The following is a 27,323-nucleotide window of genomic DNA, read 5'->3' on the forward strand; positions in this document are numbered from 1 at the left end:
CGGAAGATTACTTTTATGACTTTCTTCAATCTTCTGACTTGTATGGGCGACGACATCTTTTCGTACTCCAAGTACTTTTTAGATGTACGGGTAAACAACAATCATCTCATGATCGTTCTTATGTTTTCTAACATAAGTGTCTCTCCTGTGTTTATCACGGGAGTTGGGTAGAATTTCTCTCCAAGAGAACTTCTTGTTCAGATCTCTTCAAAACTCCTTTTGAACGAGTCTTTATCATCCTCCGGTCTATCTCCATAGACTTTTGATGCCCATGGTTAATTCACCCTCGTCTTCTTGTCCTTTCTTGTATGTCTCCTACATACAGGACCTGAAACAACTCTTGTTTCACTCCCACTTACCTTCTTGTCTCACAAGATTTAACCATTCTTACTCTTATCTCTTTGGATTTCTGATCCAATTTCAGAGTGGTTTGTGCTATAGTTCTTTTGAATCTTCTAAAGATTCTTTGGGGTTTTTGAGCAACCTTCTTAACTCCTTAAGAAGTTTCCAGGCGATCGTCTCTTTGAACCATTCAAGTCGACATCCCCTTTTTCCACGTAAGCCGAGTAACTCTTACTCTCTTTCGTTTTAAAGCCGAGTAACTCTTACTCTCTTTTGTTTTAAGGCAAGTAACTCCTTACTTCCTCTTGTTGCTCTTTATCGAATCCCATTCGATTTTTCCTCCCACTTGTCTTCTTAAAAGGACCCTCCTTTTAATGAAGACACCATCGAGAGCAACAATCTCATTGTGTTCCGATGATTGGCGAGAAAACCCCGTTCTTCTTTTCGAAGAACTTATGTCTAACACGCTTTAGACATTAGAATAATTGACAATTTTAGAACTCCTTCTAAAATAATATCCATTTCCAGATGGACTCAATTTTTCACTATAGCTTTTAGGTTTTTAGTGGTTTGGCAGATACGTATTAGACTTTGTGTTTTGGAAGACCGATGACTATCGAACTCATGATCTCATCATATTCTTTAGTCATCCAGACCCACTTCTCGATTTTGGATTTGTTTCTAAAACCTCTCCACAATCAAGTCTTACGTCCATTCTAATCACACTAATCGCAGACTTTCATGTCCAACATTGTTTTCTACGATTAACTGAACTCTTGTACTCTTACAAGATTTAGAATGACTAAGTCGGATCGTTCGTTAAAATTACTTAAAAGTTAGATAGGCTCTTTTGAGAACATCATAAAATATCTCATATTTTATTCACTCCCATAATCTCATTACAGAGTCAATGTTCTAAAAAGAAAAAGAAATACTAAAACTACTTTAAAGTATCGCCTATCGAGTCTATGATCCTTCTTGAGCTTTTCCAGCAACTCTTGCCTTCTCAGCTTTCGACAGGTTCATCTCCTCTTCAATAAATACTCAGCTCCCTCTTGCTCCTGTCATTCACAATGATAAGAGTCTTTTAGGTATCACATACCTCGAGGAATGTGTATTTAATTGAATAACTTTTAATAATTTTTACCTTGACCGGAACTCCCAGCTCCGTCGTTTTGTTCTTCCAAGAATCGCGGGCAATCTCTTAATCGAATATGAGATGTACTACCGCACACAAGACATCTTTTGTTAGGAAGGATAGTTCTGGGTCTTGGTGCTTTCTTGCCCATTCTCCTGCCAGACGGCTTCCTTCTCCTAACGTCTTCCGTTCCCGTATTTACAGTCTCATGAATTCCTAGAATCTCTTCTAGAGTTTCAGGGGTGCTGAAACTACTTTCAGCAACTTCCAGAATCGCCAGTAGACTTTCGAAGGATACCCGTCCAAACTTATCTTCAAAGTTTGCTACTACATCCTTAAACCTTTCATCCAATGAATTCAGGATGATGTCAACCGCCAGTTCGACTGGCATAGGAGACCCCATCCATTCCATGTCTTTGAAGTGATCAATCATCTCCAAAACATGATAACGAACGGGTTTCCCTTTCTCCAGTCGCATTCCCAGTATCACCATTGTGATTCTAAATCTTTCTATTCGACATTGTGTTCCAAACACTTCTCTTAGCCGTCGAATAATGGTGTATGCCTCCATCTCAATGAACATATCTATATATTTTCTTTCCATGGCCATTAGCATTAAACCGGTTACTGGCGCTGACTTCCTTCGAATATCGTCTACTTGCTTACGTTCTTCATCAGAAGAAGTTTCTGAAAGCACGGGGATCGGAATGTCCAATATTTCTGCGCTTTTTCCTAGAACCTTTCTCAGGTTCCTCTCCCATTGAACGAAGTTGGTATCGTTCAATTTCTCAAGTATGGTGTAGAGGTTGAAGATGTTTGTTGTCATAATTAAACTACATGTAAGAAATGCGAAAGTGATTAAACTTGTTATCCTGACAATTTTCTTAATTTGCCTATATTATTCTACTTTTGTCGTCCCCTTAGAATAATATAATTCCAAGATCCCATTCCTGTGAAGCTAAGCGTACTTTGGCACTGCCCTTAACTTCACCCTCCTGGGTGAGTAACTCCTTACTGATCATATCTCATATGAAACTTGGTTAACGATTTAAACATTAAATCGTCCTTTAGCCTCGAAGTCCAAAACCCTTTTGCTGACTCGTTTGAGAATAACCATTTAGACATGTAGACCTCTTCATAGATCTACCCGTATTGTCCCGAGGTAAAAGATGGCACCCTGCTTTGGCATGACCCACCATCGATGAACAAGGGCTCAACAGGTGTCTTAATCTGGGTAGGCTTTACTCAAAATTCTTTTTGGGACTTATTACGTAATTTATCAAGTTGCGTTACTGTGAACTCTTGCATAACCATTCATGATTTATTACGTAAAAGTTTATGTGGGTTTGCGTAATGATTTGTTAAATCTTAGTATTACCCCTTAAAAGATCCCATCTTTTAAGTTTATTTCTTGTTCGCCTATGGTTCGATTGGATTCTTATCCAAGAACCTCTATTGACTACTCCCACTTGAACCATGATCTCATCATTCAGTTCGTCAATAGATTCTAAGACCCTATACTCTAAGTATTATTCGGGCACAACTCCTTGCGCTTAGAACAAGAAACGATAATCCTATCTAAAGGTATACTATTCTACGCAATCACATATATCCGTACATACAAAAATATGACAATCATAATAAATAAAGTATGTATCCTAGATTCGTTTCTAGGTTTTGCTATCGCATAGCTATTCGTGGGAATTTGTGACATCTCTATGTCTAATGTTTCTAAAGTTTCGTATTCTCAATACTCAAACTAGAACATTATGTTTCTTCCTTAATTGTTTCCAAAATCAAAATAAGGAAAAACTCCGTTCGGGTACTCATCTAACCCGGGTCTAAGTCGGAAAAAATTATGCTCGGAACCGGGAGAAAAGTCTGAAAAACTCCCTTTCAGATCATGGCCCAAAAAGCCCTTGAGTCTCACTCAAAAAGATCTGAGTCAACCCTGGTCAAAGTCCCTTGACTGGTTTCTGGTCAACTCTTGACTCAGCCTGGTCAAGGTCCGGTCCTCGAGACAGCACCTTCCTGCCGTGCTATGTCTCTCGGGCAGACGCGTCTTAGCCCAGCTAGACGCTTCTGTCCTAGGACAGACCATAGACATCTCTGGTGAGATGTCTAGGATGCGTCCTGGTCGCGTCCCAGACGCGTCCAGACCATCCGGTCGCTTTATATGCCTCTCGGATGCTCAATCCGAGAGCTGTTGGAACTCCCAGACGCGTCCCAGACGTGTCTGGTCTCGGGACAGCACATGTGCCATCTCGGATGTTCGGTCCGAGATGCACCCGTGCTTCACAGTCGCGTCCCAGACGCTTCTGTGCACAGACGGAGAGGCCATCCTATCTGGGATGCCTTCTGGACGCGTCCAGACGCGTCCTAGACGCTTCTGGATGCTCCGGTCGCATTCGAGTTGCGTCCGGAAGCTTCCAGTCGCATCCGAGATGCTTCTGGTTGCTCCAGACGCATCCTGGATGCATCCGGACGCATCCTGGATGCATCCGGACGCCCGTCCAGTGTCTCGGTCCTAGATCGAGACGCTAAATAGGTTCCCTCGAGCGCGTCCCAGACGCGTCAGGGATATCCGAGACGCTCCTGTCTCGGAATCCTATTCCGTCTCGGACTGGGATGTCCCAGACGCGTCCCACGCGCTGGGACGTCCGAGACCCGAGAGTCTCGGACTCCTAGTCCGTGTTGGACTGGGATTCCCAGACGCGTCCGAGACGCTCTGGGATGTCCGAGACCCGAGAGTCTCGGACTCCTAGTCCAGCTCGGACTAGGATTCCCGGTCCTTCACGGACTGGGATTTCCAGTCCGTGTCCCTGTCTGTCTCGGACTGTCTGTCCGAGACGTGCTGGTCCGGCCCGGACGCGTCCTGGCCGGTCCGGCCATTAGGGTTTCCAAACTTTTTGGAAATCCTGCCGTTCCAACTAATTTTTCTTTTCTTTTTCTTTGTTCCAGCTGCTGTTAGGTACTGTTTTTGATCAATTCATCAACCAATCTTCATGGTTTTGATGATTTTTATCAAAATTCCAAAACCCTAACACTTGTTTATGAAAACTCTTTTCATAAAACTTTGTTTCTAGTGTTTCTAGGTCATGAATCTCATCCAAAACCCTAATTTGATCTCATCAAACTTATGTTTAAATCTCTATTCAAACATTAAAACACTAATATCTAGTTGTTCAAGTATGAATCTAATTCATCTAGTCAAAGATAGTTCATGCAAACGGCTCGTGATGCCACTGTAGGGGAATAACCTAGTGTATCTCATACACCTAATTGAATAGTGTTGGTAGCGGAATCTCAAACATCATATGTTTAAACACTATATCCAGGATCTATACATGAACATACCAATGAACTAGATTGGAAAGAAGATTACCTCTTAATCGCTTTCCCACGAACTAAATTCCGATCAGTATTCGGAAGATAAGAGCTCCAAGTGTAGCTCCTCTACTTGAGACACCGAATAATGACTTGAACTCCCTCCTTTCAGTCAGCTAGGACCTTCTTGAAGGTTGAGATGAAGAACTCCTTCTTCTTGACTAGATACTTGAGAAAACTCCTTTTCTCTCTCTCTCTCTGAGATGTATATTCTGAAACTCTTTCAGACTTGGGAATTTCTCTTCTGAAATTGCCTCTTCCTTTAGGTTGTATAATTAGATATATATAGAAATCCCTAGAAGAGGTTTTAGACCCAAACTAGGATTCCATAAACCTAATTATTAGGCAACACCCAAAATACCCTCCATTGGGTCTCTTTAGTGTGGCCGGCCAACATAGCCCTTTATGGGCTTCCTTGGCCGGCCCACTTAGGGCCTAGCCGGCCCACTTAGGGCCTAGCCGGCCATCACATGGCCGGCCCTATTGCCTTGGCCGGCCATCACATGGCCGGCTTCCCTAAAGCCATTCCGGGCCTCCCTTTTGGGCCCGGACATGTTTATCTCTTTCGGACTTCTCCGAATCTTTCTGGACTTACCAATAACGGATCCAATCCACTTATTTGCCATTTCCCATCTAGTCAATTCTCTCCGTTCAAATCATTATTCTGTTGTGTAACCCTTGTAGGATCCGGTCTATGTTAGCCTCGAATCAACTCTTGATTCGACGATCGTAGTTGGCTTCTAGCTAAGCATTACGACCCCTAATTGGACCGGACTAATGATCTTCCGAATAAGGTCATTAAGATCCTAATAGCCAAATTGCACGCATTGCATCCTTGGTCGAAGGACACTCCTTCGGAAGGATACCATTCCTTCAGACTTTAGGCATCATATCCTTCAAGAAGAACGACTTAAGCAGGGAAAGGCTGAATATGCACACTTGGCTATACATAGCAAGGGTAAGAAACCATTTAAGAAAAGGTTTGTCAAGAAGACAAGTAACAAAAAACTGGAAAAATAGGTCAGAGTTCTACTTCTGCACCAAAGGCTAAAACTGATAATCCAAAACCAGAGGAGATAGAATGTTTTTTCTGTCACAAAAAGGGTCATCTGAAAAAGAATTGCTACAAATACAAGGCTTGGTTGAAAAATAAAGAAGGTAATAATAACCTGGCACTTGTTTGTCTTAAAGCTAATTTAATTGATGTTCCTTCAAATACTTGGTGGATTGACTCTGGTTCCTCTGTTCATATCTCGAATTCATTACAGGGGTTCATCAACAAAAGGGAAGCCAGGGAGGAGGAAAAAGTGTGGGTGGCGGACTCGGATGCTGAACCAACTAAAGTAAAAGCTGTTGGAACTTATAGATTAGTCTTAGAAGGAGGTTTGTTTTAGATCTAGAAGGAACATTTTGTGTGCCTAAAATTAGGCGGAATTTAATTTCTGTTTCGAAGTTGGATTCTATTGGTTTTGGTTTTCTTTTTGAGGATTCTTCAGTTTTGATTAGATTAAATAAGAAAAATAATGGTTTTTGTACGTTGATTGATCGGATGTATAAAATGTCCTTAGATGCTTGTTTTGCTTCATCATTATGTTTATCAGTCGATTCTATTACATCTTCATCTTCTGGTGTTAAACGACCTTTGCTTAAGGAAAATTCTTCGATGTTATGGCATAAAAGACTAGGACATATCTCTAAAGAACGTCTTCAAAAGCTAGTCGCTGAAGGAGTGCTTGGTGCATTGGACTTCTGTGATTTTCATACTTGTATTGATTGTATCAAAGGAAAATTGACAAAACGTAGGAAACTCACTGCTACTAGAAGTTCTGGTCCTCTGGAATTAATCCACACAGATATATGTGGACCTTTTCCAACGAATTTTTTGATGAAAGGCCCAAATTTTGGGCCCAAATACAAAAAAAAAAACCGAATAGGGATTATTAACCCACCCAAAACCCAAAAATCAACTAATATTTCAAATCAAACCCAAATACACATCCCTATGTTCAATCCGGGCCCAACTCGTATCTCTAAGACCTAATATTTTCTTCTAAACCCTCTTTTGCCCTCCTATATATATCCAACAACTCCTAAGAAATCATATCTTTCTCTCTCAAAAATCTGATTCACTTTCTCTCTCCGAAATCTATTTCACTTTATCTCTTTACCTAAACCGAAACACAAACCCTATTCAAACTTTTCCACCTTCATCTCTCTACAGCCATCATCTCTTCAATCATCATCTTCGTTTTCACCTTTCTCTCTCTAATATTTTCATCATCTTTGTTCAGTCATCACCTACAGACACAAACCGAGACACAAACCCTCTCCTTCATTCATCATATCGAGTCATCTTCTCCAGCCATCAACTTGTTCGTTTCTAGACTCTGCTTCAGCCATCAACTTGTTCGAATCACCATCTTCTTCTCCTATAAATCCAGGTAACTGTTGATGATGAAACTCTTTTTTATGAGATTTTATGCTTTTGTTCATCCTTCTTGTCTAATGCTTAGTTTCTGAAGTGTCCCTACAGTTCTTTCGTTGTCCGTACATTATTTTGGTTTTTGGTACAACTTTAAAGATTGTGTTAACACTTATTGAAATTTATGCACATTTTGTTACATGTTAACAGTACTTTATCATGTGTTAACACATTTGTTTCATAGCTATGGAATTATCACTTTGACCAACATTTAATAGAATGATCAGACATTGCTTCTTCGACCACCTGATTATACCACATATTCGAAACATTCAGTAAAATGTTATCCATCATTTTCACATAAACTCACACATTTCATATAAATGTAAAACATTCTCCCTGTTAATTTAACATTCCCACGCATGTCGGTACATTCTGTTTGGTGGCCCGACATTACACTAGATGTTCATACATTAAATAACCTGTTAGGACATTTGACGATATTTTCATAACATTTTATTCAATTTTGCAGTATGGAAATTGATAGGTCACTTTCTACATCTCAAAACAATGATAAGAAGTTAGTATGTGAATCATGGGGCGACATATTTACTGAGATTGGGCAGATATTTCCCGGTGGTGTCAAAGCTTTTCGACACGCTCTTGGTCGATATACCATTGCGACAAAGAACAACTACAAATATATCAAGAATGAGCCAGGTCGTGTGACTGCCGTTTGCTCTAAACCCGGATGTAATTGGAGAGTTCACGCGGTTGCACCATTGGGATGTAAATCTGTGTTTCTGTTGAAAGAGTACGAACCGAAACACGATTGTTCCGATGTTTTTCTCAAACCTGCGGATCCCAAGTTGTCTAGTAAACTTGTTGGCAGCCTAATTGATCAAGACATCAGAAAACACCCAGATTGGAGTACGGCTGAAGTTAAAGAAAAGTTTCAAGACGATTACGGAGTTGAGTTAAGCTATTACTTTTCTTAGGGTGGTAAGAAGGTTGCGATGGACAAAATATTTGGGCAGGAGGGTGATTCCTATGCAAAGTTGAAGTGGTACGTAGATGCTTTGGCGACTACTAATCCCAATAGCAGAGTTGATTTGCAAATTGAACCCACTACCAACAGATTTGTTCGAGTTTTTATTGCCCTTCACGCATCTATCCTTGGGTTTCAACACTGTCGCCCTGTGATCTATATTGATGGAACATTCGTAAAAACTCGTTTTAATGGCTGCATTTTAGCCGCGGTTACCAAGGACGGAAACGACGGTATGTTTTCATTTTCACATTTTACATTAACATTCTAATGTTCCTGCTAACACTTCACAATATTTTATCTGGTTTATCGAAAATATCGCGGCAGACGGTGCGATGCTGCATCATTTATATATGTCAATTTTCATTTGTCAATTATGTGTAGACATTTCCGCAAATGCTAATGCAATATTGCTTTATGCATCAACATAACTAATTTTGTATTTTTTTTTCTTTTTTTGTTAGGTCTTCTCTCCATTGCTTACGCAGTTGTGGACATTGAGAATGATCATAATTAGGATTGGTTTCTGCAAAATTTTAAATTAGTGGTGGATCTGATAAAACGTTACACCTTTATTTCGGATAGACATGCTGGAATTTTAAAAGGCGTGAAGAATGTTTTTCCCACCGCTCATCACTCATTCTATGCTTGGCACTTACGATGTAATCTGAACTTGAGAATACGGAACGGGACGCGCCAATCATGTTATTTTCAGAGTCTTATGTTTACGGCGGCACGGGCATTACCCGAGAGTGAGTATCACGCAACCATTGAACAAATGGTTGAGATGGGTGGAACCAATGTGGAGAGGTTTTTCCAATCCCTTAATCCGGAATCATGGGCAGATTCTTTTTTCCCAGGGGATAGGTATTTTGTTTACTCTTTTTCAGTTGAAATGTTGAAACACCATTAACCCTGTTATCGACACACTTTAAGTTTACTCAGTTATTTTTTCACACTTAATCATATCTTCTGTTATGGAAGGGCATTCTTTATAGTGTTCCGTCATTCTGCTACATGTTACCACATTTAGTGAACTGTTCTAACACGACACGATTTATTATAAGCATTCCGTTAACTGTTGTAACATTCGTTATAATGTTTTCTTACAGGTATGGCGCCATCACTTCTCAACTGTTTGAGAGCTTCAACAACATGGTAAAGAAAGCCCGCGTCCTCCCTATTACAGCATTGTTGGATGCCATAAGACAGAAGATTATGAACAAGATGAGAAAGCATAGAGACGCCGTTATTGGAGGGAATACATTTCTTTGCCCATCCATTAACTTGGAACAGCAAGCGAAATACAAAGTTGCGGAGACTTGGAGATACGTTGAGGCAGCCCCACTTATTTATGAAGTATATTCGACTCCACGCCATTCCGTAAATCTTGGTACTCTCACATGCTCTTGTTGGCGTTGGCAAGTAGATTCGCTTCCGTGTCAACATGCAATGCTATGCATCAACAAGACTCGTGGTGATAGTACATGTTTTTATGATCCCGTCTGGACGGTGGAGGCTTACAGAAACACATACCAACATTGTGTTTACCCCGTTCCAAATTTTGACGAACCTTATACTTTTGATCCATTAACCAAGACTCTTCCTCCACTACTTAAAAGGGCACCCGGCAGACCACTTACAACACGGTTGTAGAGTTCTAGGGATGTTACGAGGAGAAAAAGAATATGTCGCAGGTGCAACCAACCCGCTTATCACAACAGTGCGACATGTCGAGCCCAACTGTAGTTCACATTTTACTAAATGCTTTAACATTCAACGATATGTCTCAACATGTAAGAGACTGTCTCTACATTGTGTTGAATGTATTAGTAAAATCTTTTGGTCTTAGTAAATCGACTTAAATGTCTTAGTGCATATTTTTTTGTCTAGTGAATGAATCCTTACATTCTACTAAATGTTCAGTGAATGAATACTTACATGGCTAGCTATTATTTACAATGTGTCAACATTATGAAGTTTTTTAAGGACATTCTGATTAATGAATGAACATTATTACATATTTCCCAAACAATTTGCACTATGTTCCAACATTTGGAGGAATGTTCTAACATTTCTGTGTATGTTCTTCCCTGAAACAAACTCTTTGTCGTCAATGCATGTCACATATGTTCCAGAAGAAAAATAATAATATATTCAAATTTACTTCTTATTGTTTCCACATAAAATATCCCATTCCAAATCATTGTAAGTACTTAACATCCCAAAATAATTTACAAACCATATTTGTTTGTAATCTAATCAAGAATGAAGTCGTTTCGGGTTTAGTGATATGAACATAACCCGTTACCTGAAAAACTACTTCATTTTTTATTAAAAGATCCTTTACAAAAAAAACATATGTGGGGGCAACCACACTTTCAAGCTCGAGCCATCCTCCAAGATGTCGTATTCTCCTTCAATATGTTGTGGGTGAGCTTAGCCCTCTTCCTTTGTGCCAGGGAAACCCAATCTGGGTTTTGTGTACGCTCTTTGGGTTCTGTTGTCATGCAGTCTTCAACCCGCTCTTCAATTTTCAAAATTACAAAGAAACCGCAATCCGGGCTGTTCACGCCACAAAAGAAATGTTAAAGCATAACAAATAATGTTTTCACAGTCACAGACAATACTGAAACATAATGTGAAATGAGACTACATTACTAATAATTACGTGACTTTTTATCAATTGTCTGAAAACATGAAAGGTTTTTGAAATAACATTTCGCGGAATGTTGGAACAATTTCAAACCAATTAAAGCATTCATCATAATGTTGGAACAAATAAAGAGTGAAAACACTTACTTTTCTCCCTGTGTAGGGAATTCTGGCTCCCCAAGAACATCTGCATATTTTTGTTAGGTTCCAAACATTGTGAATCCCACCTCTTCCATTACATCCTCCACATATGCCGCATACTCCCTGGCATTTTCGAAACACTCCTTGCCCATCTTCTTATCAAATGACATCAAATCATAATGGGTCCACCGATGGAGAAATACATTATATATCAAGAGTGTCCAGTGCCCCCCTCCCTTGCGGTGTCCCCCGTTGTTGGGTGACAGATGGGTGCACACACAAATAATATTTCCGGTTTCCCAGCATTATTACTCAATGTACGATTGAGCATTTGTTCGATGGAAGCTTGGTTTACCTCAGCCTTTATCATTGTCTGTACCACAAACACAAAGTTATCAAAATGTTCACTCATATAAAAGATGATAGGAAAACATCCTAATCACTTAACTTACATAGATTTCGGATGGGAGGCATAGCACACATTTTTCTTTCAATTTCTGGTGATTAGTGAGGAAGGAACTCGCCCAGTTAATTATTTGTGAATCGCATTCGAGATTCATCATTAACATATCGAGCTGCTTCCCACAGATGTCGTTAATCCCGTCACTAAACTAGACCTTCTTACTGCAAAATTTGGAATAAACAGTGTCACCTTTTCTAATGTTAGGACATTTCAAGGAATGCTGAGACATTACAGTAAGCGAATAAAAATGCTGCAACACTAAACCAGACCTTCTTACTGCAAAATTTGGAATAAACAGTGTCACCTTTTCTAATGTTAGGACATTTCAAGGAATGTTGAGACATTACAGTAAGCGAATAAAAATGCTGCAACACAAACACTAATGTCACTATTAGTGTCAGTGCATCAACATTACAGTAACCTACTCGTACCTTTTGTCACTATTCCTAAGGAATTCTTCCAACAAACCCTTTTCTTGTTCCTTCACATTTTTTCAGACTGGGCTTTTTCTCCAGTTTCCAAGCTTCTGACCTTTCTCCTCTTCTGACCTTCCGGCTCCCAACTCTACAATGTCTTCTACATTAATTGTTTTTTTTCTCGAGTTGCTTTGCTTTCTCGGTCATAGTTCGGGTTCGTGGCTGAGTTTTAACCCTCTTAACCAAAGAGTTTGGTTTGTTTTTCTCTTTCTTTTCAACAACTTCAGCCATTTCAACCTTTGGCTTATCTACAAAATCGTCTTCAGAAGAACTTTCATTCTCCACGATCTCATAGTTTTCATATTCTTTTGCCACCTCACAAACCTCTGAAAAGAAAGCTGAAGGCCAAGTCAGCTGAAAGTCAACTTCTTCCATCTCATTTTGACCTACATTTAAAAAACTTGGAAATTGCTTTTCACCTGTTCCCACCACCACACGTTTAACTAGTCAACATTCGATAGAAAAACAAATTTTAACATAAATAATTCTCCAATTCTTGATCAATATATATAAACGTTATCACGGATATTCTAACATTTTACTTATTTATGTGGAGAAGAACACTTACTTGTTTGTTTCTTATCTATTACTTAGCCGACCACTCTACTGTCGTTCGTGGTAAAAGACAGTCTTCAATTGTCGTGGTAAAAGACATCGTGGGAGTACGATAGAACTCTTTTACTTATCGTTTATCAAAAAACTTGTAACGATGGCGGGACAATTTATGTTCATACCAATCATCTGACAAGTAAGTAAGAATTTCAGAGAAGATAGAATGATTCCACACAAGTTAATACGTTGTTTAAAAAAAAAACTAGAAATAAAACCAACTTAAATCTAAAAAAACAATATTCATTTCTTTTATCAATGTAGACTGCCTTAAAAACATTATGTTAAATGTTGAAGCATTCTGGTATTTGCTTCAACATTTTTAACTTCTTTTCAAGCAAAGACAAGAATGTCAACAGAAGTAAAAAATTGCGTCAGCATTTACTCACTTGACCCAGCTACTTGGTTCTCTGTCTGCTCCTGGTTTTGCACATCCCCTAAAGATTGACCCTTTACAAACTCATCAGAAATTGCCTTCTTACCCTTGTTGTCTATTTCCGCTTCTCCAGTTTGGGCTTCAGCATTATTTTCTTGTTCGTTGCGGGCTTCTACATTTACTTGTTCGGGATTTTTTTGTGCTACTTCCTGCTCTACTACATTTTCTCCACCATCTCCACTCTCTACCTCTTGGCGACCCTCCACCTCCTGTCCACCTTGTACGTCCTGCCTACCCTCCACCTCCTCTCCACCAATCACCTCCTCTCGACCAATCACCTCCTCTCGAACATCCACCTCCCCTCCGACACCAAAATCAAATTCTAAAACATCATTCTTCTCTTCACTCTCTTTCTTCATCCTCTCCAATTCCTCTCTTAATACTTCTCTTTCTCTCTCTTAACCAACTCATTCTCTTTTCTCAACCTCTCAACTTCCTCCTTCAATTTTTCAACTTCCTCATCATTCATCTCCACCACCACCCTATCAGTGTACTTTAACAAATCTTCCTCTTCAACAGTCTCTGGCACCAACTCCACCTTCACCTACAAGGATGGATACATATGGTTATTATCTCAACACTTCCCAAAATATGCATACATGTAATTGACTATTCCAACATTCCAAACAATGTCACTCAGACATCAATTATGTTTTAACATTTATTCAAATCACAGAGACATTATAGTAAATGTTAAAACACATTACCTGCTCCTCTTCAATGCTATCCAGTTCTGCTTCCAGTCCTGTAAGGAAGAATGGCTCGATCATCCATCGTGCTATTCTAGGACTTACCCCTACTTCTTCTACCAGGTCCTCATGGATCCTGGTATGCATGCAATACCAGTACTGCAAATAAATTAAACACAAATAGGTCAGAAGTGTTTTTCTGTATCATCACAAGGAATGAAAAAATATATTATAAGATTCTCAAACATTCTACAAAATGTTTCAGCATTGTATAAGTCCCCCAAAATAATGATGAAACATATTAGAGAATGTCAGAACAAACTAATTTGACTCTTATCATTATAAGAAATTATAAAACATTTGAGTTCATGATCAGGAATACTTACGGGAAGCAGAGTCAGGCAGCCTGAAGCTTTGGTCGGGTCTTCCGAGTGCTTGTTGATTCTCTCCATCATGAAGGAGTGAATAGCTCTCGGCCATGAAACTCTATTTATCATTCTCTCCGTTTAGAGATTGTGATAAAAACTCCCGACAACAGAGGAGCCGGCCGCTGAAGCAAACAGGAATGTGGCTGCCATGTACATAATCCAGAGTTTCAAGAACTTAATGGCAGGAGCCTTTGTTCTGGCAGCCACACTCAAAGCCCTTTCGATGCTGGGGCCGCCAAATGATGCAGACTTTCCCTCTACAATACAGTCTCTGAAATACTTGCTCAGAAACTGGTCCTTTGTGGCATCTAGTGTGACATTGTTTGGGAATGCTTCATATACCTGTCCTTCCATGGGGACTCCCAACAGCAAAGCAACATCTCCGGGAATGAACTGAATCATCTTCCCTCCGATGTTGAAGGCTTGGCTCTGTTTGTCGAAGCAGTTGAGCAGATCAAATATGGCTTTGTTAGGCTTCTCCGTCACATTCTCTTTTCGGAAACTCCCACTGGTTAGTGCCTTAAAGAAGGCCCCGAATGGGGAAGCAAACAACATCTTCTTTTGCTCCTCAGTCATGTCCATAACAGATTCCCGCGCCACCTTAAAAACTGCTTTTAAATTACATTTGTAATTTAAAGTAGTTTTCTTCTTCTGCTCCCGGGCCTCTGTTGGTTGAGCCTCCACCATCGGCTCTCTCATTTTCAATGTATACGCTCGATGCTTCACACAAACAGTAACAGATATGTCAGGGCATTCAACAAAATGTTCAACACTACACTGAATGCTACATCGCGATAAATAATGAGAGATCATTTTTCAATGTGTCTACACAATAAGCCTAGGCCAATGGTCTACACAATAATGACAGATCATTATGTGAAGTAACACTTTACAGAATGACAACACACTAACAAATATGCCAAACCATTAAAAGAAATGAGAGAGCACAAACATTAATTAGAGAACATTCTCATATATGTGTATAGAATATCATACCTTAGCCTGTTTAGGACTCGCTACTTTCTTGCCTTTTTTGCTAGGCCCAGCGGATGATGGCTCTTCACTAGCCCTCTTTCTAGGGCTAGCCCTTACTGGAGTCTGTTGTCTGGTTGCAGGGCCATCTCCTTTTATGGTTGCAGCTTTAACCATCTTTGTAAATTTATCTGCAAAATTTGTTATGTTTGTATTAGACACCCACATGTTTGAAACAAACCCAAAATGTATGTACCCAACCAAAATGTCTAAACATAATACTAATTTCTTTTACACAAACCTGAATGTTAAAACAAACCATTCATTTCATCAACAAAGACAAACACCCATAAATCCAAAACAAAGTACTAAATTTCTCCACAGAAACATAACTTTCGTATCACACCCCTAAATGTTAAAACAAACCTAACCTAGAAACTTGATGAAGATTCATAAACACCCAAATTACCTTCTGTGAAGATGCATGCTTCTGAAATCACATACAACAATCAAAATGTCCAAACATAATCCTAAATTTCTTTAACACAACCCAGAATGTTAAATCAAATCATTCATTTCATCAACAAAGACAGACCCCCAAATATCGAAAACAAAGTACTAAATGTCTCCACAGAAACCTAACTTTCGTATCACAACCCTAAATGTTAAAACAAACCTAACTTACAAGCTTGATGAAGAACCATAAACACCCAAATTACCTTCTGTGAAGATGCATGCTTCCGAAATCACAAAACAACAACCAAAATGTTTTATCACAAACTGTAGAGCAACTTAACCCTAAAACTTTTTTTAAAAACAACCCAAAATGTTTTATCACAAACTCAAGATCAAAGTACTGAACTTGAAAGAATAAACCCTAATTGTTTGAAAACACCCCCAAATGTTCGAACACCCCTAAAATTGTACCAACAACCCTATAATATTACCAACAAACAAAGATCTGAAAGAAGAAACCCCAAATATGTTTTAACAATCCTAAAAATTTACCAACAACAGAGATAGGAACAAGATTTAGAGGAAGAACAGAGACGTACCTGTGTTTGATGATGCTCGAACAAGAGAGAGAAGCACCGGATTTGTTGAAAGAGAGCAAAAATAGAGAGAGAAATGAGTAGATCAAGTTGCTTAAATAGCTTTGATAGAGAGAGAGAATCGCCGGTAACGTTTCGATTCTCAGGGGTTAATGGCTGAAATGGTTTCGGTTGAAAAAGAGATAAAGAGAGAGATAGAGATGGACCGTTTTGAATGAAGAGAGATAGAGTTTGATCGAGATAGAGAGAGAGATAGAGAGGAATCGTTTGAATGAAGAGAGATAATGGAGAGGTTTTTTGTGTCTAATCAAGAGAGAGGGTTTGAATGAAGAGAGAGAGCGCGGAGACCGAGAGAGAAAGAGAGAGGCTGGCATGTGGGGTTAGGTCAAATCAAGTCAGGGAGGGAAAGAGAGAGGCTGGTTGTTTGGCGGGAAATGAGTGAGGGACATAAGAGGTAACCATTTCTTTTGGAGGGATAGAGAGGTAATCTCACATTTTGGGTTTTTTTGAGATATAATTCCCTATTGGGTTGGATTTCCTATTTGGGCTCCTTTTTTGGGCCTTAGATTTATCCTCTCTTTTCCAACTCCATCTCGTGGAGGTCAACGTTACTTTATCTCTTTTATCGATGATTTCTCTAGCTATGCATATATATACCTTATTCATCATAAGCATGAGGCACAGGAAACGTTTAAGCTTTATCACGTGGAAGTGGAAAAACAATTAGATCGAAAGATCAAAGTTATTCGTTCTGATCGTGGTGGGGAGTATTATGGAAGATCAGATCAAGATGGTGTGAATCATGGAAACTTCGTTGAATATCTTCGAGAAAAGGGAATCGTTCCTCAGTATACAACTCCTGGTACACCAGAGCAAAATGGAGTTGTAGAAAGGAGGAATAGAACATATCAGAATATGGTTAGAAGTATGTTGAGTCACTCTGATTTACCGGAAAGTTTTTGGGGGGAGGCATTAAAAACTGTTGTTTACATACTTAATAAAGTTCCTAGTAAAGCTGTGCTGAAAACTCCATTTGAACTTTGGATTGGAAGAAAACCAAGTTTGAACCATTTACGAGTTTGGGGTTGTCCAGCAGAGGCAAAGCTTTATAATCCAAATATTCGAAAATTAGATCCACGAACTGTTACATGTCGTTTTATTGGATATCCAGAGAGATCAAAGGGTTTCAGGTTTTATTGCCCTACAAGGACAACACAGATTGCAGAGATGCATAATGCTAAAATTTTGGAGCTTGAACAAGACAGTAGTAGTTCGAATCATCAAAGTTCAAATTTTGAAGAACTTATAGATAACTTCATTGGTGTTTTACCAGGTGTCTTAATTGATCTCCCACAGACCGATGAAGCTATACCAATGGAAGTTGTCGTACCTGAACCTGATGAGCTGGACCAAGTGGCACCTGAACCTAATGAGCCGGAACAAGTAGCAGCTCTTGTTGATGATCCTGTACCATTGAGGAGATCGAGTAGAGCAAGAAGATCATCAATATCTGATGATTATCAAACCTATTTGGCAACAGGAGATATTCTTGATATAGATGATCCATCAAGTTTTTCAGAAGCTATGAATGGTAGTCATTCGAAAGAATGGAAGGAAGCCATGAAAGAAGAACTTGAATCCATGAATAAGAATGATGTTTGGGAACTTAAACCATTACCAAAGGGTGCTAAGATGGTTGGGTGCAAGTGGGTATTCAAGACAAAACGAGATGTAGAAGGAAATATAGAAAGGTATAAAGCTAGGCTATTGGCCAAGGGATACAATCAAAGGGAGGGAAATTGATTGTTCAAAAACATTCTCTCCAGTTTCAAAGAAAGATTCCCTCATAGTAATAATGGCATTGGTAGCACATTTTAATCTAGAACTTCATCAAATGGACGTCAAAACAGTTTTTCTTAATGGAGATCTAAATGAAGATATTTATATGGAGCAGGCTGATGGATTTATAGAAAAGGGCAAAGACCACTTGGCATGTAAACTAAAAAAATCGATCTACGGGTTGAAGCAAGCCTCAAGGCAGTGGTACTTGAAGTTTGATCAAGTAATTACAAATTTTGGATTTAAGGAAAATCCAATGGATAGATGTATATACCTCAAGATCAGTGGGAGTCGATTCATCTTATTAGTACTTTATGTGGACGTTATTCTTTTAGCCAGCAATGACATCCATTTGTTGCATGAAACCAAGCATTTCTTATCGAAAAGCTTTGACATGAAGGATTTGGGGGATGCTTCATATGTTCTTGGAATTAAAATTCAAAGGGATAGAGATGTTGGAGTATTGTGTTTATCTCAGAGAGCTTATATTGATAAAATTCTAAAGAGATTTGGAATGGAAGATTGTGCACCAGGAGATGTGTCAGTTGTGCAGGGAGACGTTCTCAGCCAACAACAATGCTCGAAAAATGAGATTGAAAAGCGATAGGTTAATCCTATTGAATATGCATCAGCGGTTGGCAGTTTGATGTATGTGATGATTTGTACCGGACCTGACATTGGTTTTATAGTCGGAATGCTTGGAAGGTTTCAAAAGAATCCTGGAGTAATTCAATGGAAGGCAGTTAAGAAGGTTTTTAGATACCTTCAAGGAACAAAGGATTACATGCTCGTGTATAGAAATTCTGGTGTCTTGGAAGCTTGTGGATACACTGATTCAGACTTTGCTGGTTGCCGAGATAGTCTGAAATCTACTTCAGGATATATTTTTATGCTTGCGGGAGGTGCAATATCTTGGAGGAGTGCAAAGCAATCACTTATTACGTCGTCAACCATGGAAGCAGAATATGTTGCTTGTTTCGAGGCTACCCAACATGCTGTATGGTTGAAGAACTTTGTTAGTGAGTTGTCTATAGTAGATTCCGTTCATCGACCGATGAAAATATATTGTGATAACGCCGCTGTTGTAAGGTTTGTGGAGACTGATAATCTGTCTAAGAGAAGCAAATATATCATGATCAAGTATCTCTATGTGAGAGATAAGGTTCGAGAAGGTCTCATTGTCATCCCTCATATTTCAACTAAACTCATGATTGCAGATCCATTAACTAAAGGACTTCCGCCTAAGGTTTATAAAGAACTTGTATCACTTATGGGAGTTGTAGAGTCCTTTGTTTGAGTTTATCAGTGGGAGTAATTGTAATTTCTTCTCTTTTTGAAATAAATATTATTTTTCTGCATTACGAATAAATTTGCACATGCAGAGTATATTTAAGTAGTAGCCCAATGAGTTTTATCTAAGCTCTGGAAGTAACTTGGGCTGAACATGGCAAGGCATCATGTTTTTTTAAGGCCTTCATCTTGGATATCAGGTGATGGTTATTCGTATAACGGATGTTGTAAAATATCAAGATGACATGCACAAAGATTGTTTATTGTAGTACTCACAATTTGTGTTGTCACTCTAAATACATAATCTCTCAGATATATATACAAAGAACTTTAGATTATTCAAAATTAAAATATTAAGTAATAAGTTTATAAATGTTACTATATGATGGTAGTAGTACTCCGATTAGACTTGTTATTACGTCTTACGGTTAAAAATTCAACTTAAATCGAACTTGTACGTTTTGCAATTAAAAAAAATAATTTTTATAACTAAAATTAATTAAACAAAAAAAGATATACTATTTAAAATTTAATTTAACTTTTAATAAATTTATCATTCTATTCAGAATATTTGAGTTTATTCAAACGAGACCCAAAGCTTTTAAATATGTTACACTAAGACATCAATTCAAAAAGTGTTCATTTATGAAAAAATTTCATAGTTTTACTATCGTCGTAGAATAAAATACGACACATTAATAGTAGCCAGTTACTATCAAGTATAGGTTTTACTAAACCTACATTAAGTGAGTTAAAAATAATAAACAAAATTAACATAATCAAACCACAATATTATTAAGAATAAAATTAAATAAACAAAAAAAATTTATATTTACCTAAATCTTTCTAATAGATCTTTGGTTTCATCGATGTAAAGATGTTTGTTTTTATGTTTAAATAGAAAAATGTTGGACTATAGTTCTCATGCTGTGATAATTTAAAAAATTTAAAACTATTAGATAACAATATCCAGTTAAAATAATTATTAAAAAAATTTAAGTAATAAAATCTTACCGCTCATATAAAGATGATGAGATTAAGGTTTGAACTGATAATTTTTGCACTGATATCTAGATTAAACTTTTCTCTCACAACTTTGAATAAACCCTAGTAACATAAGAAACATAGATAATCAATTTTGAGTACCGGGTGGTCGTCAAGTCGAGCTACGACGTCTCCCTCACCTAAGTTTTCACTTGTATTACCCACCATTTATATTGTCATAAATGACTAATGACATTCACATATATAATGTACTAGTCGTTATAATATGAAACACCATAATATTTTATTACTTAATATCATTTAGTTATTAATTTAATTAGATATTATTATTTTAAAGTTTTAAAGTTTTTAATTTTTTAATTTTATTTATTTGAAAATTGTACTCGAGTATTTTTTAATACGAAAAGGTTGAGGCGAATATCTTTTCTGTAATAACATTTATAAATTTTTAAACTAAATTCAATCAACTACGGTTATAAACTTCACGACAATGATAAATATCATATTTAGTTATAATAACTTAATTGTAATATCCCAATTTAAATTATTAATTATGTTAGTTATATTGATAAAAAAAAAAAAACTTTAATATAAGATATCATTATTTTCGTAACTTATAAATTAAATTTGATTAATTACGTCGATAAACTTTAATATTGTTATCGCGAAACATATAAGTAAGTCTGATATAGATATTTCTAAAAAAACAAAATGCTACATTTATTAATTACGTTTATAAACTTATTAGTTAATATTTATAACTTTTAATTATGGTTCTTTTTATAGATATAAACAATAATAACATGTACCACATGTTTGAAGATTATTTATAAATCCTTAAAAAAGTTTAAGTTAATTATCGGGTCATGTTACACTGCCACATATTTAAAACATTAAAATACATTCTATAACTTAACATTTTCTCCATGTGGAAATTTAGTGTCTTCTTACTTTGAGATTATCAATAATAAGTAGATTGGAGTACATTTTTGTAGTTTAATTTTCTTTTATTTGTTTTCTAATATAAATAGTTATTGTTCGTACTAAGTTACGATTTTAAACTTAGCAATATAATTAATAAAATAAATAAATATTATAGTTAAAATGACGATATTTGTCATAACCGAAAAGTTTATAATCGTAATTAAGTAAATTTAATTTGTAGGTTTATAATCGGGGTTATTGAAAAAAATATTTGCTTTAATCTTCTTACATAAAGATAATCGACTATACAAACCGATCAAATTAGAAAACTAAAAACTTTTAAATACCAATATTTAATTAAAGCATTAAATAAAAACATATTAAGTGATAGAATATTGTCGTATCTCTTAACACAAAGAGATAGTAGTAATACTCTAATCATTTCGTAGAAATATCACGATCTGACTTATCGTTATGTTTTGCGATGATAATATTACTTACTCACAAGTCACATTGCTCCCCGTTTAAGAAATATTATGAAATTTAAAACACTATTGTATGCTTTCGAATATTTCAGTTCACACTTGAAGAGGATATTATTTTTATTACCGAAAAGTTTATAACTGTAACAAATAAAAATTTAGGTGATAAGTTACGAAACTAATGATATCTAACATTAAGATTTCAAAAAAAATTATCAACCTAAGTAATATAATTAATAAAGTAAATAAATTAAGATATTATAGTTTATATTATAATTCGTGTTATTAGAAATTGATGCACTATCATAAATCTTTTGAAGTTTTACCACTCCTGGGACTTTGTCAGTACTGAAGACGAAGATTTGTTGATGATCTTTTAAAAATCGAGTTAACTCGTGTCTTTCTTCTCAGGTCAGGTAATTCTTATGTATGTGGCCTGCAAGGAGGAGTTCCTGATTTGCACAAGTACAGTTATGTCGAGGCATATGTCAGCCCCTTCCATGGGAACGAATCCTGCCTCTTTCATGTCTTCATCGCTCTCTCCAGCCATGGGTTTGTCCCCAGAGTTTGGGTTCGCTTCTTTCATTATCTAATTTTGTGGTAGATTTCGCACGTTGAGCAAGAATGTGATTCCATCAGGAATCGGGTTAGGAATTCCAGTTACTGAATGATGGTAGTTTTGTTGGAGTCAGCCCTCTTTCTAGCGCCAATTCGATGATGTCAAAATTTGTCATTTTGGTATCGCTCGAGATGTTGAGACTGCTAGGTTGAATCTCGATCTGCTCATCTCGAACTGTGGGGCGAAACCTGCAAGAGACTTATAAAGTTCTCTGGCGCTCAAGACAGTCAGATTACCCTTAGAGTTAAATAATTGAATTTGGAGTTATCCGAGTTTAGGAATTGGACCTTGTTGATCGTTAAGCTTGAGGCTTAGCTTGTGATCGTGGTGTCTTCTTCAATGCGAGTTCATACTTTTATAGGCTCCTTATTGCATAGAAACCATTATTTCCTACTTGTTACATGTTAGAATTTCTTTTTGGGATTTTCTCTTATATTTGATATAGATAAGTTTTCTTGTTCAAGGATATTCAGTATTTAGGATAGATTGTATTTTTTATCGTGTTTATCTTTTAGGGAAAGGTTTCTCCCTGCGGGATTCTTGTATCCCAAGTTCAATAAATACTTAAGATCCTTACCGACTGAGATATTTTGATAGACTTCGTGATTAAGTCGATCAAGCATCAGGCACGCTTCTGCCCCCCCCCCCCCCCCCCCCCGCCGCATATTTCGAGACTGAGGTATCTGGCCCACTTAGGCGGACCATCCTTGTATTCTCAAGAATCTTAGAATAGACCTTGTTGTATTTGAGCTAGAGTAAAGTTAAGGCGCCTAGGACAATCGTACCGACCCCCTAGATCTGCGCTTGAGTGACACGACTCTTTCGGATTCGACCTTCCCGTTGACTTGATACAGGTTGACCCGTTGGGCTTTTGGTCATTTCTTGACTTATTCACGATAGTCAACTGATGACCATTTTTGGATCATCATGAGTTTCGTCACTCCTTAGTCGAGAGTAGAGAAACTAAGGAGTAGAGAAATTACGGAGTAGAAAAACATATAGGCCATGTTTGACGCGCGGGAATGGCGTGGGAATGGAATGTGATTCCCGGGAATCACATTCCAGATCATTGTTTGGCTCGCGGGAATGATGTGGGCCTGGGAATGTGATTCCCACAAAAAGGGGTAATAGCAAACCCAGGGGGGAGGTGAGTTTGTGATTCTCATTCCCCCAGAATCACATATATTAATATTTATTGACAAATATATCCTTAACAAAATATTGAATTACCAATTTTATATTTATGAATAAAATTTAATTTTAGATAAATTTTTATTAAGGCATTTATTTATTATCTTTAAATTCTAACCCTTTGATGTTATCATGTTATTATTTCATATCTACGAATTTGAAAAAATAATGCTGATTTTAATATATAACAAAGTCGATGTGTATATTATGTGCAAAAAAGAAATTGATATGTATTTTATGTAGATTAAGTAAGGGTAAAAATGAACTTTTACAAATATTTACATTCCTATTCCTATAAGAACCAAATACCTAATTAAGAGTATGTCAGGAATCAAATTCCCATTCCTGGTCAAACCAACCAACAAACTACAGTAATCTGGTTCTCAGGAATCACGTTATGGGAATGTGATTCCTGGGAATCAAATTCCATTCCCGCGCGCCAAACATGGCTAAAAGGATAATAATCTAGCATTATTAGTTTCAACCCTTTTTTTAAGAACTTCAAAGTTTTGTGTTATTAGTTCAGACTTTTATTTAAGAACTTTAAGGTTTCGTGGTATTGGTTTAGATCTTTTTTGAAGAATTTCTAAGTTTAGTGTCATTGGTTTATAACTTTTTTTAAGAATTTTAAAAGAACGCGTTATTCATTTTTAAGAAAGTTCAGAACTTTTAATCGAAGATCTGGCCCAGGAACTTTTCGAGACAAATTTACTCATAAATTAGTCAAATTCAAAGATCGATCTATTTAAGTGTGACTTTGAAATTCTTACTTTGGGTGTACATAAAAATTATTGTCAAGCGTGTGTGGCAAGGGTATGCACTTGGTCCCCACCACAAGGGGTCAATTCTTTCTTCCTAAAAAGTAACAAGCTACTTACTCTCTACCTCCACAATTTTTCTCTCTCACACACACTGACACACACAGGTTTTTCCATCACATAAATGTTTTTTCTCTTATTATCTCTCGAGTGTTACTGATTTCTCCCTATCTCAAATCTTTTTTTCCTCTCGAACTCCTAATTTAATTTGTCTGTCTCCATACCATCTATCTCTTATAAGAAAAAAATTATTTTTTCATATAAATAATTGATTTTTTCTTTTTAATTCTTTTTACGCGAGTGAAAGAAGTCTATGTGTTTAATATTTTGATGCAGCGCGTAGTAGGCAAGAGATAAAAAGTATACAGATCGCTCCTCTATGATTAATTAAATCAAACGAAATTTTATTCAATAAACTAAGCTCCCTTAACAATGAAAATAAAAGGCCTGTTTATGGGCTTGAAACCCTAAAATAATAGAAGTCTAAAATTACTAAAACTCTAAAATATCTAGAAGCTAGAAACTGCTAAAACTAGGAAAACAACCAAAATTGAGAAACTGCTAAAAACTAGAAAATCTTCCCTAAAGCAACTAATATTCTGAAACTACTAAAACTAAGAAAATATAGAATTCGGAAAGGCCGCGGCTTTGAGGAATAAAGAAAACTCTCCCAGAAATAAAGACATGTCCATTTTCAGTCCAAAAAAGAGTTCTTTTGATTTATGCCCCTAAATCTTCATCTCCTTCTCTCATCCCCTATCTCTTGCTCGTCCTCTCCTTCAACTTATAAAGCCTAGTTGAAAATAAACGGCGGAACCAAATAAAAGATCTAGAACTAGTTTTAATTGAAGAAGCCAAAATAACCCCAGACCCAAGAAGTTCAAACAACCCTCTACTGCAATTCATAAGATAACATCAAACTACATATATTAGATCATGCTATCTAAATATGAACTACTAGAAATTAAGAAAAGAAATGGTGAAATTTTGCAAAACCTAAACAAGAAGAAGCAAAAAATCCAGAATGGTTTCTTAACATATCTCAACTAGAATTTAGAAGTAGTTAATATATACATACATAGACAAAAAAGAACTGGATCTGGTACGTAAAATCCAGCTCTCCTAGAAACCCTAGTTTTATTCAATTGAATCTTCCTTTCGAACCAATAACCTAAATCTTCGAATTGTTAATGATAAAATTTAGTCGGATCCATAAGCTATAACAACAGAATCACCACACTCAAAATCAAACAAGACTATAGGAGTTAAGATTTGATCGAAACCACCATAGTTACAACACTTAAACTAATGAAAGTTACTTTCAATGATATGAATTTAGTTCTTGGATCTGTGGAGGATCGAGCAAAGGAGTTAATACGAGAATTACAAAACATATGTGTAGCCCAATGGTCGATTATGTTAAGGGGTTTAAAATAAGAGAGATAGAGAGGGCGAGCTAGCTAGAGAGAGAGAAGCTAGATGAAGATTTAGGGGCAGAAATCAAAAAAACTCTTTTTTGGACTGAAAACGAATATGTCTTTATTCCCCCGAGAATTTTCTTTATTCCCCAAAGCCGCGGCCTTCGGAAACTACTAAAAATAGAAAATCTTCCTCTAGGTCATCCACTCCCCGTCTTGTCACGACCCCACTTAGCATAAAATTTTAATGTTATTTTGTCAGCTGCATCATTCTCCCCGGGTTTGATAGAATTCGACCTCGAATTTGAATCGTCCTCATCCGAATCATCTCCAGAATATGGTAATAAGTCTTTGACATTAAAAACATCTGAGGAGTGCCCACGACTTAGCAATTTCAGACGATATGCATTCGAATAAATTTTTTCAAGTATCTCTAGTGGTCCGATTTTTCTTATTGATAACTTATTATTTTCGCCCACTAGGAATTTTTCTTTGGTTAAACCAACCCAAACATACTCGCCCTCCTCATACTCTACGTGTTCCTCTAGGATCCCCTTATAATGAACTATATTCGATAAAGTCGCACTAGAAAATTGATTTAGTTGATGCGAACATACTTTAGAGGAGGTAAACCGTCAGATACATCTGTATGGAAAACATTCGCGGTTCCTTCCAATGTTGGCGAAACAGAATATGGAATCACCTCATCCACAATACTACTTTCCTTACCAATCATCATATGTTCAACATCAGTTTGTTCAACCTTCTCAATGAACAACCCATGAGATAACAAATTTGAAGTGTCACCTTTGTTAGTTGTAGGCACATCAATTTGTTCAACCTCCTCAACGAATAGCTTATGAGATGACAAATTTAAAGTGTCACCTTTGTTAGTTGTAGGAGGAATCTCCCTACTAGGTAGCAACACAATTTTCTTCATGTCGTATTGAAAACTATAAGTGTTCTTTCCTTGCTTCACTTGTTGCGATTTTTGATACATTAACTTGGTGTAGTTATGTGGAAGAAAAGTTGCACGCATATATTTCTTCATCTTCTCCCACGAAGTTACCTTTGATTTCCCTGTTCTGGACCGCACCAACTTATGTTGCTGCCACCATGCAGCAGCCCTGTCACGAAGTCTAGTAGCCACAAGAGGAACCTGTCTCTCCTGAAGTATCCCCTTAAACTCTAGAATATCGTCAACCGCAGTTAGCCAGTCGAGGAATTCTTCAAGTTGACCACACCCTCTGAATTCTGGGATATCAATCCTCAATCTCGTTTCCCATCTCCGAGAACCGTGATTGGTTTGGTTCTTTCTTCCCCGAATGTCCCTAGCAAAAGGATTATGAAAATCATCTTCAGTAGATTCATCATCCCTTACCAAGTGACGATTTGGTGAAGTCAGTTTCCATTGATGAACAATGTAGACATCTAACCGATGCGTTAATTCTTTCATCATTCGAGTCATCTGTTGCCGCC

The 27,323-nt window shown here is 37.2% G+C and overlaps 1 long non-coding RNA gene and 1 pseudogene across 1 annotated transcript; one reads left to right on the top strand and one right to left on the bottom strand.

Annotated features, from left to right (window-relative positions):
• Positions 1–10,467: 10,467 nt before the first annotated feature.
• LOC147538685 (uncharacterized) lies at positions 10,468–16,840 on the bottom strand. The gene is made up of 6 exons (XR_015226084.1): positions 15,255–16,840; positions 13,071–13,326; positions 12,028–12,491; positions 11,586–11,757; positions 11,140–11,506; positions 10,468–10,902 (listed from the first exon to the last, which is right to left on the bottom strand). It is a non-coding gene; the product is annotated as an uncharacterized LOC147538685 (long non-coding RNA).
• A 1,912-nt stretch (positions 16,841–18,752) lies between these two features.
• On the top strand, positions 18,753–19,394 carry LOC147538686 (secreted RxLR effector protein 161 pseudogene; annotated as a pseudogene).
• Positions 19,395–27,323: the final 7,929 nt, after the last annotated feature.

This window comes from Eschscholzia californica, unplaced genomic scaffold (genome assembly GCF_041429995.1).
Source record: "Eschscholzia californica isolate CP2 unplaced genomic scaffold, dmEscCali1.0.p SCAF_5, whole genome shotgun sequence".
NCBI classification, from domain to species: domain Eukaryota; kingdom Viridiplantae; phylum Streptophyta; class Magnoliopsida; order Ranunculales; family Papaveraceae; genus Eschscholzia; species Eschscholzia californica.